This window comes from Pinus tabuliformis, chromosome 2_1 (assembly GCF_031772625.1).
Source record: "Pinus tabuliformis cultivar Carrire ecotype Pingquan chromosome 2_1, CPIR1, whole genome shotgun sequence".
Taxonomy (NCBI): Eukaryota; Viridiplantae; Streptophyta; class Pinopsida; order Pinales; family Pinaceae; genus Pinus; species Pinus tabuliformis.
The window spans coordinates 275,957,705-275,970,346 of NC_142299.1; positions in this window are offsets into that span (position 1 = coordinate 275,957,705).

Here is a 12,642-nt window from a genome sequence, read left to right on the forward strand (position 1 = left end):
TTCCCCCCAAATCTGGTTCATTAATGCTCCCTTAGCAACATATTTTCCCAAATCTTTCCCATAAAGCATGTCTTAAATGCCTACCGCCCAATCCATTTGGTCTCAAGTCGAGCATCATGTCGTGAATAGTGACTCCAATGGTCACTTTCCATCCAACCCACGCGACAGTGCAACCCCACTTGAACAGTCGTGGACCTTGTGACACTTTGCTCCTACACGCAGTTCCAACATCACATAGCTCCCGGGAAGAGTAGTTTATAGTCCTGCACCTCCTTTCAAGTACCTGGAGCACTAAGACTATACCTTCCATGGTTAGTCAGGTGGTCGTGCCACCTATATAGGGTTTTGATCGGTCATTCATCACTTTTCCTAGAAAACATCCACCTTTTATTGTTACTAGCTGCGTCACGCACTTTATCATCTGCAATACGTTATCATGGTTGATCCATTTAGCAATATGTGGTCCAAGCCAAGGCATTAGGTTGATCAACTCTTGGTGGTAGTCGCAAAATTTTTCAATGTAATCATGCGCACCCTGTTTGATCACCCTGGTTTTCTTATCGAGAAAATCTTTCTTTATTTCATCCTCACGCTTCTTGACTTCTGCTTCCAGCAGAGCACTTTTCTGCCTTAATCATACCCTTTCTTCCATAAGCTCTTCTAGCCTAAGATCACCCTGTCGGATTTCTTCCTCACATCTCAAGCATTCTGCTTCATTCAGTTGTGCGATTCCTTCTCCCAAGGCTTCGCGAGCCGTCATATCTATCAGGGCTGCTATGTGAAGACTATAAATTCTATACTCTATGGGGATTACAACATTCACTCCATACTCTAGCCTCTGAGGCATCTGTGCCGTCAGTTTCTTGCATGTGGTCCTATAAGCCCACAGAACCGCTGGTACGTGCAATTACTAATCATTCCACTGCATATTATATACCTTGTTCAGCACTTCGCATATTCCGTTAAAGGATTTTGCATGGATAACTTTCTTCCCAGTCATTCTTTCCATACTCTCTTGTTCCAACCGGAGGGGTCATTCGCACAATTTCTTTGCCCACACATGCTTACTGATCATGTCTCCCAACGTGAAGTCTATGTGCATCTGTGCAGGTTTTTTAAGATATGCTTGTATCCATTTGGGCAGGTGCGCTCACGAATTATTTAGTCCGACAATCTTGTCTGTTAATAGAATTTGAGGCTTCCCAACAACATGCACATCATTCTCCTACATTTGTGCTAGTCCTTAAATATTCCTTGCTACGTACCTCACCAGCCCACGGGTGTAGCATGCAGTACCCATTTCAAAGCTTCGAAACATTGTTGTTCCGACACCTTTCTTTCAAATTTGTTCAAGAAGTCATCTACCTCACTTAACACATCATATGTAGGCAGATCCTTTACCTCCATTGATACACAATGCAGCGATCTCGTCATCATGTTATAGTTTAGTGTGGTTACCTCGTGTAGACGGTTCTGCCAGCACTCAATCTCCTCGTCAAAATCCGATGTATAGGAGCTTTTGCGCTCCCACGAGATTCATCCATCCGTGGTTAGATTTACCGAGTCTTTCTCTCACGCAGTTATCTTGTAGATGTAGTCCAAGTCACCGTCATTGACGTACTCACGCATTTGCTTCGTGTAGCACGATCCTTCTGTAGGGTCCAAAGCTACAACTACACGCAGTCACGTTTTCTCAAAAATCATCTTGCGCTTCTTCAGATTTATCACCCCATTCATGTCAGTGGCCCAATTGATTCCTAATAGGGAAGTGTAGGGATTTCTATCTTCAATAATCTCTATCACTTCAAAATCTGCTAGTGCACTCGCTCTTTCAATATCCACTATGATCCCCTACAATCTTCCCATAGGTAGGATCTTTTGTTGGTTTTCTATTCGCAGTTGGATAGGAGACCATTGTAGCATAGGCCTCCCCATGCATTCCCATGTCTCCCTGGGAAGAATGTTCGCATCCGATCCTAGGTCAAAAATCAACTGGTCCATCTCATATTCCCCAATCTAAGCGGTCAACTTCAATTCTCCTCCCATTCTTATCGCATGCTTTCCAGCCTTCCTTACTATACGCGGTTCTCTTGGCATGGTCCCAATGCATCTATCTATGAGTTCTTGTAGTCCCTTTACATCCTTGCTATCATGTAGAAGCTTCATGCATGTTTCCATGAATGTTGTGAGCATCGAGGGGTCCATTTTTGGCTCCGGTCAGTCTTTTCTTCCTGAAGTGGAGGCATCATCGAATCTCTTCTAGATTCCATGAATGTTTCTGTAGCGCGCTCCAAATCGAACTCTGGTTCTTTCGTAAGAGCCTTGCAAACCCAAGCAATATCTTCAAGCTGCTTGCCTTTATCATCCCTTGTCATAATTCCACTTCGGAGCAAAATGTTCACATTAGGTTCTTCCTTGTGTGGCTTAGACATCATCATTTGCAGATTCAGAGTCGGGGGAGGTTGGAGTGCTCCTTTGTCGCGTAGCCTTATTATCAGTGTGGGACAATCCTCTGTCTCATGATCAAACAATGTAAAATACAAGAATGACAGACATGTCACAGTCATACAATCGTGATCATAATGTCCTAGCCCTCCGAAATTGTAACATATCAACTATCTGCGACCTCTTCCAGGTCCTCCTCCACCTAGGCCTCATCCGCAACCCTGAAATCCGGTTCATGCCATTCCTGCATTCTAGTCAAGGGGTTGCGTTTCAGCCTGAACCCTATAGGCGGGAGTGCTATCCATCATCAGTTCATAACTTCTACAAGTGCATTCATCATGTCCCACTGACCTACAAAAATTACAGAACAACTGCTACGAATTCTGCGTGTACTTCTGCAATAAATGGTAGTTTTCTGTAGCATGCTTTCCTCCTATTTGACAAATCAGGCACCATAATGCATGCACCGCGCTAGGTCCTGCTTGTGCCTCTGGTCTCAACGGCATTGGTCCTCCTCCTACGAGGTAATTCGTGAACACTAGGCAGTGGTCCCTATCATGACCTTGAACCTTACATTTAACACACCATACCTCATCATGCACCTCTGGGCAAGCTGCCCTATCTTGTTTCAGACTTTGCATCTCAAGGCACAAGTTTTTCAGCTGCGCGTCAATCTGCTGAACTCGTAGGTTAAGATCTTGTATCGAGGTCTCATGCAATCTCATTGCAATCTCCCAGGCCTCGACCTGAGTGGGTATCCTTTGCTATGACAACACATTACTTAAATGCAACGTTAATGATGGTACAAACCATTCATGGTGTTATCCATCCGTTAAAGTCATGTTAGCTTCGTGAAATGTGCACTTCAATGTCTGATGCAACTCCCAAAGGGTGTTGCTTGGTAGCATCATGATCTCTTTGAATCCAATGATCAACTACTCCTCTGACTTCGGCCTACTAAATTCTTTGTTTAACGCAGTTTGGATATTCGCGATCCCTGCATTCGGATTGTCATTGGGATGCTTAAGGTAATAGGCTAGCGCGCGATCCTGCAGAGCACTGACCAACATTGCTTTCTTTATATTGTCATCTGTAACTCCCTACACTTCCCATACAACTTTTATCATGAACCAAAACTAGTCCAGATCTTCATTTCCTACTCGCTTGAACAATGGCAACTTTATCACGCTTGCCATATTACTCATCCTTGGTCGAATTCAGAGAGGCAAGTGTCACAGGAGAAGTTTCTAGAAGATTCCATGCCTCTCCACCTCGCGGAATGACACTACCATTTGTCACTTCTCGCCCATCGCACCCCATAGAAGGGATTTTTGAAATGCAACGCACCCACAGAGTGTACTTAGGTGAGATGCAATGCACTTTGCCTATGGAGCAGCTGAAATGATCCTGTTTTGACCAGTTTTGAGCAGTTTTTCATGGAGAACTTCTGGGAGAAGTTGTAATCAGTTGACCTTGTTCCTTTAGGGGTTAGAACAACACTTTTAGGGACTTAGGAGCACTTGGTTTATGGACATTTCATGCTTGGGGTTGTAGTGCCCAAAAATCTCTATAACAAATATGGTAAAATTTCTCTTTATTAATGCTTTCAACGGTTACAAACTCGACCTGCCCTGCGCACTCATCTGTAGGGGTCCACACACTCAGCTGTGGACTACTAGGCCTTTGCGCACTCAGTTATAGAGACTTATCCTACTTTATAACCCAAAGACATGACTTACACTTCGACTCACTGCTTCATCGATTCCTTAGACTCATCTTTTTTCATTGTTATTTCTACACTTAGAGCCTCGCTCTATTTATACAATCCCATGGTCCACGGACCATGGGTAGATCTTTTAAGTAGAGATTACATTACATTACAATAACAAGGGTGTACAACCATGTGACTCTATTATCACTTCGCGCTCCGCTCCCACAAATCGCGGAGTCTTTACAATGGACTTGGTCAAAACTTGGGCTTTAGGCCCCAAAACATACCTTGGGAAGATTCCATGCCCAACAGGCCCCCAACAAAAACATTGTGACTCACCCTTGAGTCACTCTGTCGGTGTGAAGATCTTCACATGGAGACCGTCCAACTCTGCTTGAACAACTGCAAGGTCGACAGCGCACTAAGTGGCTTCCTGTTGAATCTCCTATACACGTTGTTATGAGATAGCAGTGTCAGAATTGCTTCTGTGGATCTGTTCTTGCATCTCCTAAATTTGTGCGAGCTTGCCTTCAATTATTGTTGTAATGACGAAGGCCTCGTCGATCCAAGGCTAAACGCGTGCTTTCAAAACTGCTTCTCTATGTTGTGTTGCGTCCACTTGCTCTTTCAGTGCTTTGGTATGTTGCATTCATGTGAGCCTCTGAGTAAGGGTCACCATCTGCATGGTCCCTTTGACACTATCATACTACCATTGGAGCTCATTCGCCTTTGTCTCTAAGGACTGGATGTTAGGGTCCTCCTGCAGGTTGTTGATGACCTTGAATGACTCCTCCAACATTCTGGTGTAGTCGCTTACTGCACTGTTGATCTCTTCCATCCCCAATGTAATAGCGCTGGCGTGCTGTTCTCTGACTTCTGGAGGGGTGGACAGCTGCGCCTTCAACCACAACCATACTATTTGAAGGTTCAGCTCCAGCTGAACCTTGGTCATTTCTTCTTGTGCCTTGCACACACCTACTACTAATCTATGGATGCACGCCTCTTTTGGTGCATCTGTTGGGATGGCCAACTTAGGCACACCCAGGTAAATGAAATGGATTAAGTGGTAAGGTGTAGGGGTTTACATTAGGAGTTCCAATGAGGAGTATAGTTGACACCCCTCCGCACATGTAGAGGCACATTGTAGGGGTAGCCTCATCCTGTCTTCAAGGCCTTCTATGTTGCATATTGAATGTGGTATTATGTTACCATGAGAACCACTGAGTGGGTTTGCAAAATACGGTTGTGTGGTTATTGATTATTTTCATATGTATGATGGTTAGGGCCTTAGTTGCTTGGTTTTGTAAATATGTATCCAAACTTTTATATATAATAAAATCACGACTTCTATGTTCTTCTCGGTGACCTGTGTATAATGGATGTGTATAGTTTAAAATTTATGAATGTGACAAATGCCAATCTAACACATAATTAGCCAATGAATCAGCCAATTGGTTTTGGTCTCGAGTAATATACACGTACTCAATATAATAAAATGAACTCTCCAAGAGATGCACCCGCAAAAAGTAACGAAAAAGGGTTGGATTCCTTACAGTATACATGCAGTTGAGCTGAGACACTATGAGCTGGGAGTCACTTTGAAAAACTAGGTGGCTTATTCCAAGACAAATAGACTCGGTTAAGAGATCAATGACACCACTATATTTGGCCACGTTGTTTGTGATAGGGTGAAAACAAACACCTCCTCAACTTACAAGTTCATATGCAGGGGTGTTGTGGGGAAAAATGCCTATGCAGGACGATCCTATCCACCTAAGGTGTGATAGTGCCTTAGCAACAAACAGATAGAGCTATTCTGGTTTCTTCCTTTATGAAATGTGAAAGAGGGGAGATCGATAGACTTACCGTTGTCTTTCGTTTGTCCCTCGATCTAGATCCTCTTCTCTTGGGTGTTCACAGCTACTTGCCTCCTCGCTTGCTCAAGAGAAAAGCTACTTGATTCCCACGAGATCACAAGAGAACAGCTACCTATGACAAGAGAACAGCTACTTGTGACAAGAGAAGAACACAACACAAAGGCAAATATTCATATTCATAAATGATTCAGGATTAGAAGTAAATCAAATACACTAATGCAATCATACAAATACACCAGTATATAGGAGAAAACCAAGATAGCTTTATTGATTGATAATAAGGTTCAGGAAGAGATACAACCCAGAGGGCTCCAATCCAGCATCTCCTTCCCAGCAGAATGGAATTCCTTCTTCAGCTCCCTTCAAAGCATTAAGCACCCAATGTTTCCAGTCTCAAACCAACAGCAATTCTTTGCAATAACAAAATTCCAGCCTCTAGATCTCATGGAGGAGAGATCCATAAATAGATGTTTGGGGAGAGGATGAGTCAGCTTGAGATCTGACTAGTGTCCTCTCCCTCTATCAGTTATTGAGTCCACTTAGAGGTTCTTGCTTCCACTTGGAGATTTGGAACCTCTTACTCATCACCAGTCGAATTCCTTGAGGCAAGTGTCATTTTGGAAGCTTCTTGGGTTCTGACACCTTGAGGAAGGAGTCTGCCACTTGTCCAATCTCGCTCAGCGCAGGTAGCCAGTGTTGGAGTTGACATTCAGCGCAGGTAGCCAGTGGAGCCATTGACATTCAGCGCAGATGGTCAGTGGAGCAGTTGACATGATCCTGAATTGACTTGTTTTTGAGTAGTTTCAGGTGGAGAACTTTTGTGAATCGTTGTGGTTTGTTAGCCTTGTTCCTCTAGGGGTAGGAACAACATGTTTAGGGACTTTGGATCCCTTAGATTATGGACATTTCATGCTCAATGCTGTAAGGCACAAAAATGTCTATAACAGTGGCCCCCTAAAGTATGAGGTTGTTTATCGGGCGAAATGCTTTATCAGGGGAATCCGAAGTTCATCCAATGCTGGGAGGGAGACCTGTAATACAATACAATACAATACATTATTTTTCATACTGCTTTCATGATCTAGCTGAGGCGAGCATTCCCATGCTCAACTTTATAAATACATTTTTCTGTACATAGAACAGACAATCGTCTGATGATAGACTGATAATTTTGATGAAATTATCATCCTTTGAGTAGGATGATTATCTGCTGCAATGATGTACATGTCAATGTCTTTATCTTTCCTGAATATATATCGCAGCCCGGATGGATGAAACTAGATCCGGGGTCTTCAAACTCGTTCGATCTTCACTCTAAGTATAAGTCGATCCATGTGAGAATTGTTCTGAAGTCGAACATGGAAAGACATCGCTTGATTACCGGTCAATGATGTAAACCGTTAACAAGCACGAGAGGAATCACCGATAATGATAATGACCCTCAAGGTACTGCAGTACAATTCACGTGGTGTGAATAAAGGACTTGGCCTCGAACACCACGCAAAATCTTTCGGTCGAAGGTCATTGATGTATACCTGTCGCCGGAAGTGAGAAACTTGCCATTGTGGCATGCAAGCTTCAAAGTACTGAAGGGGTTGTTCCTAGATCAACTTCTTGGATAATGAGCTGATGTCGACAAGAAGTGATCCGTCACAGGAGGGCCTTACTGAATCCCACATCAGTGACACGGAACGGAGCTAATGATTTTAATGGAGGTGAAAACGATCTGTGACATATGATTCAGGGTGGAAGTCATGAATGGATGAAGGATAATGTATGGCAGTGGATGGGACAAGGTTGACTCTTTCTGAATGACTTCTCTTGAGCATATGGCGACACTGATGCGATGGATCGGTAGCATTACCCCAAATACGGATGGTATGGCGAGACCATGGTGATGTGACCGGTGAATGAAACAACCCAACCCGATTGTGGTACAGAGGAAAAGTGTCATGTTCAAGAGCGACTTGCTACCATCAAAGTTTTCTTTAGTTTCTCCCAATTTTTCCCCAGTCATTGCTAACCAATACCTCTTTATTTTTGTCAAGCTTGAGGAGGATAACATATGCTTGTTCTATAACCTGCCCTTCGGGCAAGCCCATTGCTATGTTTTAACGAGCCTAGTGATAGTGAAACTCGTTCTCGTCTAAAGACAAGTTTGTCGCTATTTAATGATTTTAACAAGTCTAATGACAAGGATAACTCGGTCCTTTTCATTTTTAGAGAGTCTGAAAAGGTACATAAAGTTAACTCCAAAAGTCCTTTTTCATCATCTAATCCCTTAAGTCCGAAAAATTATAAAACAATATAGAAGGGATGAGTTATCGATAGTTTTAACGAGCCGAACAAAACAAGCGCTCGATCTTTTTGTGCAATAATCCCTCAGGTCCAAAAAGATTAAAATTTAGAGGAGGGATAGCTCTTCCGGTCGCTTTAACGAGCTGGAAGGCCAAAACTCGGCAATCTTTTCATATTTTACGAGTCAGTTGAAAAGAGCTTAAAGAAGACTCATCTTTTGAGGAACGAGTGATAAACAGGGTTAGCAGCTGATTCCAGGTACAGGTTGGAATTTTCCAATCACGGCAGTGTCACAAGGATGGCTAGGTGAAATCACTCTTCGCAGGTGTTCCTCAAAATGGGTAAACAATCATATGGAGGTGAATGATCGACCAAATGAAAAGTGGAGGTGACGGTGCAAACACGACCAAGGCTTTAACGGTTGATTATATTACATTCACAGTGGTTATTTACCGGGATAGTTCATTTTTTAACGAGCTTAAATGCGGATTGAAACACTTGCTCGATCTTATGTTTATTTTTTAAGGAGCATGAACTATGCGCTAAAACTGCTCGGATCTTGCGTTTATTTTTTAACGAGCATGAACTTTATGCTAAAACTGCTCGATATAAGTTTGCATGCCCCCAGCATAATAACGCAAATCGAGGTGCATGCCCCCCAAGCTTCATTGCATTCAACTTGGTGGTTGGAATGAAGGTTTACCTTTGAGATTTGGAAACGTGATTGTTTCATTTTTTAATGAGGTTGACACGGTAAAAGAACTATCCTCATGACTCCTTGTTTCATTTTTTAACAAGGTTGACACGAGATTAGAACTGTCCTCGGAGTCCAAATCCATTAGATATAGAAGGTTTCATATTCCACTGTGGCCACTTCCACCAGATTACTCGGAGGCGGTAGGGCAAAAGTACCCATTAAGGCAGGGTCTTTTAGGAGACCTACTCTGATATTTTGGAGTGAATGATTCCTTCCATGGATCATTGGAATGCTTCCCATAACTTGTGAACTGTTGGGGAGACATGTTTGTTGGTCAACAATTGTAATTCCTCCTTGGAAATGAAATGCAATCTTCCTGAAGTAGGTCGACACAACTACGGCCATGGCATATATCCAGGGCCTTCCCAGTAGGATGTTGTAATCGAGGTTTCCATCAATTACTTCAACATCAACTTATATTGTTTTGCCCCCAAGTTCAACTTTCAAGTTACTTAGGATACCATATGGGGTATATGTCCTTCTGTCGAATGATTTTAATGCCATCGAAGATCGCGACAAGGTTGGAGATCCTAAAGTTTTCCAGCAACTCATCGACATAATGCATGTAGATGCCCCCTCATCAATAATTGTTCGATGAACAGTTTTGTTGAGGGCTTTCACTTGAATAAGGAAAGCTAGTTGAGCTGGTAACTGAGGGTCATATCCTTTATGATCAAAGGCCACAATATTGGAATCCATTGGGTCAATCCCACCTATTGCTGATAATAAAGCTTGCTCTTGGGAGAAGCAATTTTGCGGTACCTCAAGTGTCGACATAGCGGACGGCGATTGGGCCAGGTCCTCTATCTGTGCTATTTTCGCACAAGGATTAAATGTCGATTTGTGTACTGCTCCCTTTTGCGACTTTATCATTGGCTCAAGAACGATGGGTGGCACAACTTCGGTCAAAGTTGTTGTCGAACTACTAGGTTGTTCATTAGCCTTGTTGTTTGACAGCTTTGGATTCCTGTAATCTTTATTCCTCGTCAAAGCATCATTTTGCTGCTTTGATACAGACAACATAAGCACTTGGGATCGGGAAGCATTTTGATTAGCAACCAGTTCGGTTCCCGGGCTTGGAAACGGATCAGTCAACACAGCTGAGGTTTTTGAACTCTTAAAGAATCTTTTAAGCTCAGCTTTGTATGGACAATCTGTTGTCCAATGATCCTCATCGCATATATGACACCCCGCAGGGGGTTTCCTTTTTCTCCCTTTCTTTTTCTTCTTGCCCCCTGGTTGCTTTAGTTGTTTGCCCTTGTCGTCCGACACGGCACTTACTTCCGAGGTATGAAGTTCCTCATTTGCATTTTGACCGGAAATCTTACGGGCCTTTTTAGATATAGCCTTTGTCAATTTCATGTCTGTTGCACCAATCACGCCATCGCCAACATGAGAGTTATTGTTTGATTTAGGAGGAGGAGGAAATCAAATACACTAACGCAATCATACAAATACACCAGTATATAGGAGAAAACCAAGATAGCTTTATTGATTGATAATAAGGTTCAGGAAGAGATACAACCCAGAGGGCTCCAATCCAGCATCTCCTTCCCAGCAGAATGGAATTCCTTCTTCAGCTCCCTTCAAAGCATTAAGCACCCAATGTTTCCAGTCTCAAACCAACAGCAATTCTTTGCAATAACACAATTCCAGCCTCTAGATCTCATGGAGGAGAGATCCATATATAGATGTTTGGGGAGAGGATGAGTCAGCTTGAGATCTGACTAGTGTCCTCTCCCTCTATCAGTTCTTGAGTCCACTTGGAGGTTCTTTCTTCCACTTGGAGATTTGGAACCTCTTACTCATCACCAGTCGAATTCCTTGAGGCAGGTGTCATTTTGGAAGCTTCCTGGGTTCTGACACCTTGAGGAATGAGTCTGCCACTTGTCCAATCTCGCTCAGCGCAGGTAGCCAGTGTTGGAGTTAACATTCAGCACAGGTAGCCAGTGGAGCCATTGACATTCAGCGCAGATGGTCAGTGGAGCAGTTGACATGATCCTGAATTGACTTTTTTTTGAGTAGTTTCAGGTGGAGAACTTTTGTGAATTGCTGTGGTTTGTTAGCCTTGTTCCTCTAGGGGTAGGAACAACATGTTTAGGGACTTTGGATCCCTTAGATTATGGACATTTCATGCTCAATGCTGTAAGGCACAAAAATGTCTATAACAGGGGGGAAAAATAACCCAAGCAGCGGAAGAAGCATTTCGAGTGTAATGACTTGCACCATCTGCAAATAATCTATAAGGTAATGAGGGTGTTGACATTCGTACACCAAACACCAAACACACGAATTACACATAGAACCCAAACAACTAATGACTAGTAAAAGGAAACTTATCACACACACACCTATATACATTATGTACAGGTAACCATGCAGACATACTAAGCATAGTAACATTTAAGGTAGAGCCCATTACGTGGCTCCAACAGAGGATTTCCTTCATAAACAACTAACTCATAGGTTCCTTTCTTAAGAACACATTTAACAATGTAGGGACCATGCCACAACAGCTTGAGCTTAACATCACCTAACTTATTAGGGTCTTGGTCATAAACCAAAACGAGATCATCCTTAGAAAAGACACGAAGTTAGATGCATTTACCATATTGGGCCTTTACTATCTTCTTATGAATTTCATTATTGACCATGGAGAGAAGGAATTGTTCATCAAATTGGTTAATTTGTCCCAGATGTGCTTCTTTGGCTGAGGTGTCAGGGAGTAACTCGACAGCTAGTTCAAGAGAAGATATTTCACACTGGATAGGAAGAATGAATTCAACGCCATACACCAATTGGAACGAAGTAAATCCAGTAGCAGATTTCACTGAGGTGCGTTATGCCCATAAAGAATAGAATAATATAATATTCCAATTGGATTTGTGTTTTCCTATCATCCGTCGTAACATGGTTTTCAAAGTTATATTAACAAATTCTACTTGACCATTATCTTGGCGATAATATGGCGAGGAATGTTCATGGTGGAATCCCAACTTGGTAGCTAACTCTTGCGTCATATGATTTTGAAAATGCTTGTCATGATTAGTTATGATGTGTTTGGGCACAATAACCCTAGCGATGATGTGGTTACAACTAAATAAAGTGGTAGTATCACCATCGTTAAGACACGTAGGCATAGCCTCAACCCATTTGGTAAAATAGGCAACAACGACAATGATATAACAATGACCATGGGTGGAGGGTGGCTTACATAGCATGAAATCAATGCACCACTAAGCAAAAGGTCCAACAGTAATGTCTGGATGTAACACAACATGGTGAGAACACATCTTTTGAGCAAATATTTCATAGGGATGGCATTTTCGGACTACCATAATACAAGCCTTAAAAAGTGACGACCAAGAATAATCGGCGTGCAATATTTTCTAATCAGTAGCAAGCCCAAACAAATGGCCACCACACACCACTACGTGGCAATCATTTAAGACATGTTCCACTTTGGGATCAGTATGAAAGTGACATAAAATAGTTTCAACACCTCGGCAGTAAAGGGTGTGATCAACAATACAATAATGTCAAGACTAGTGGCA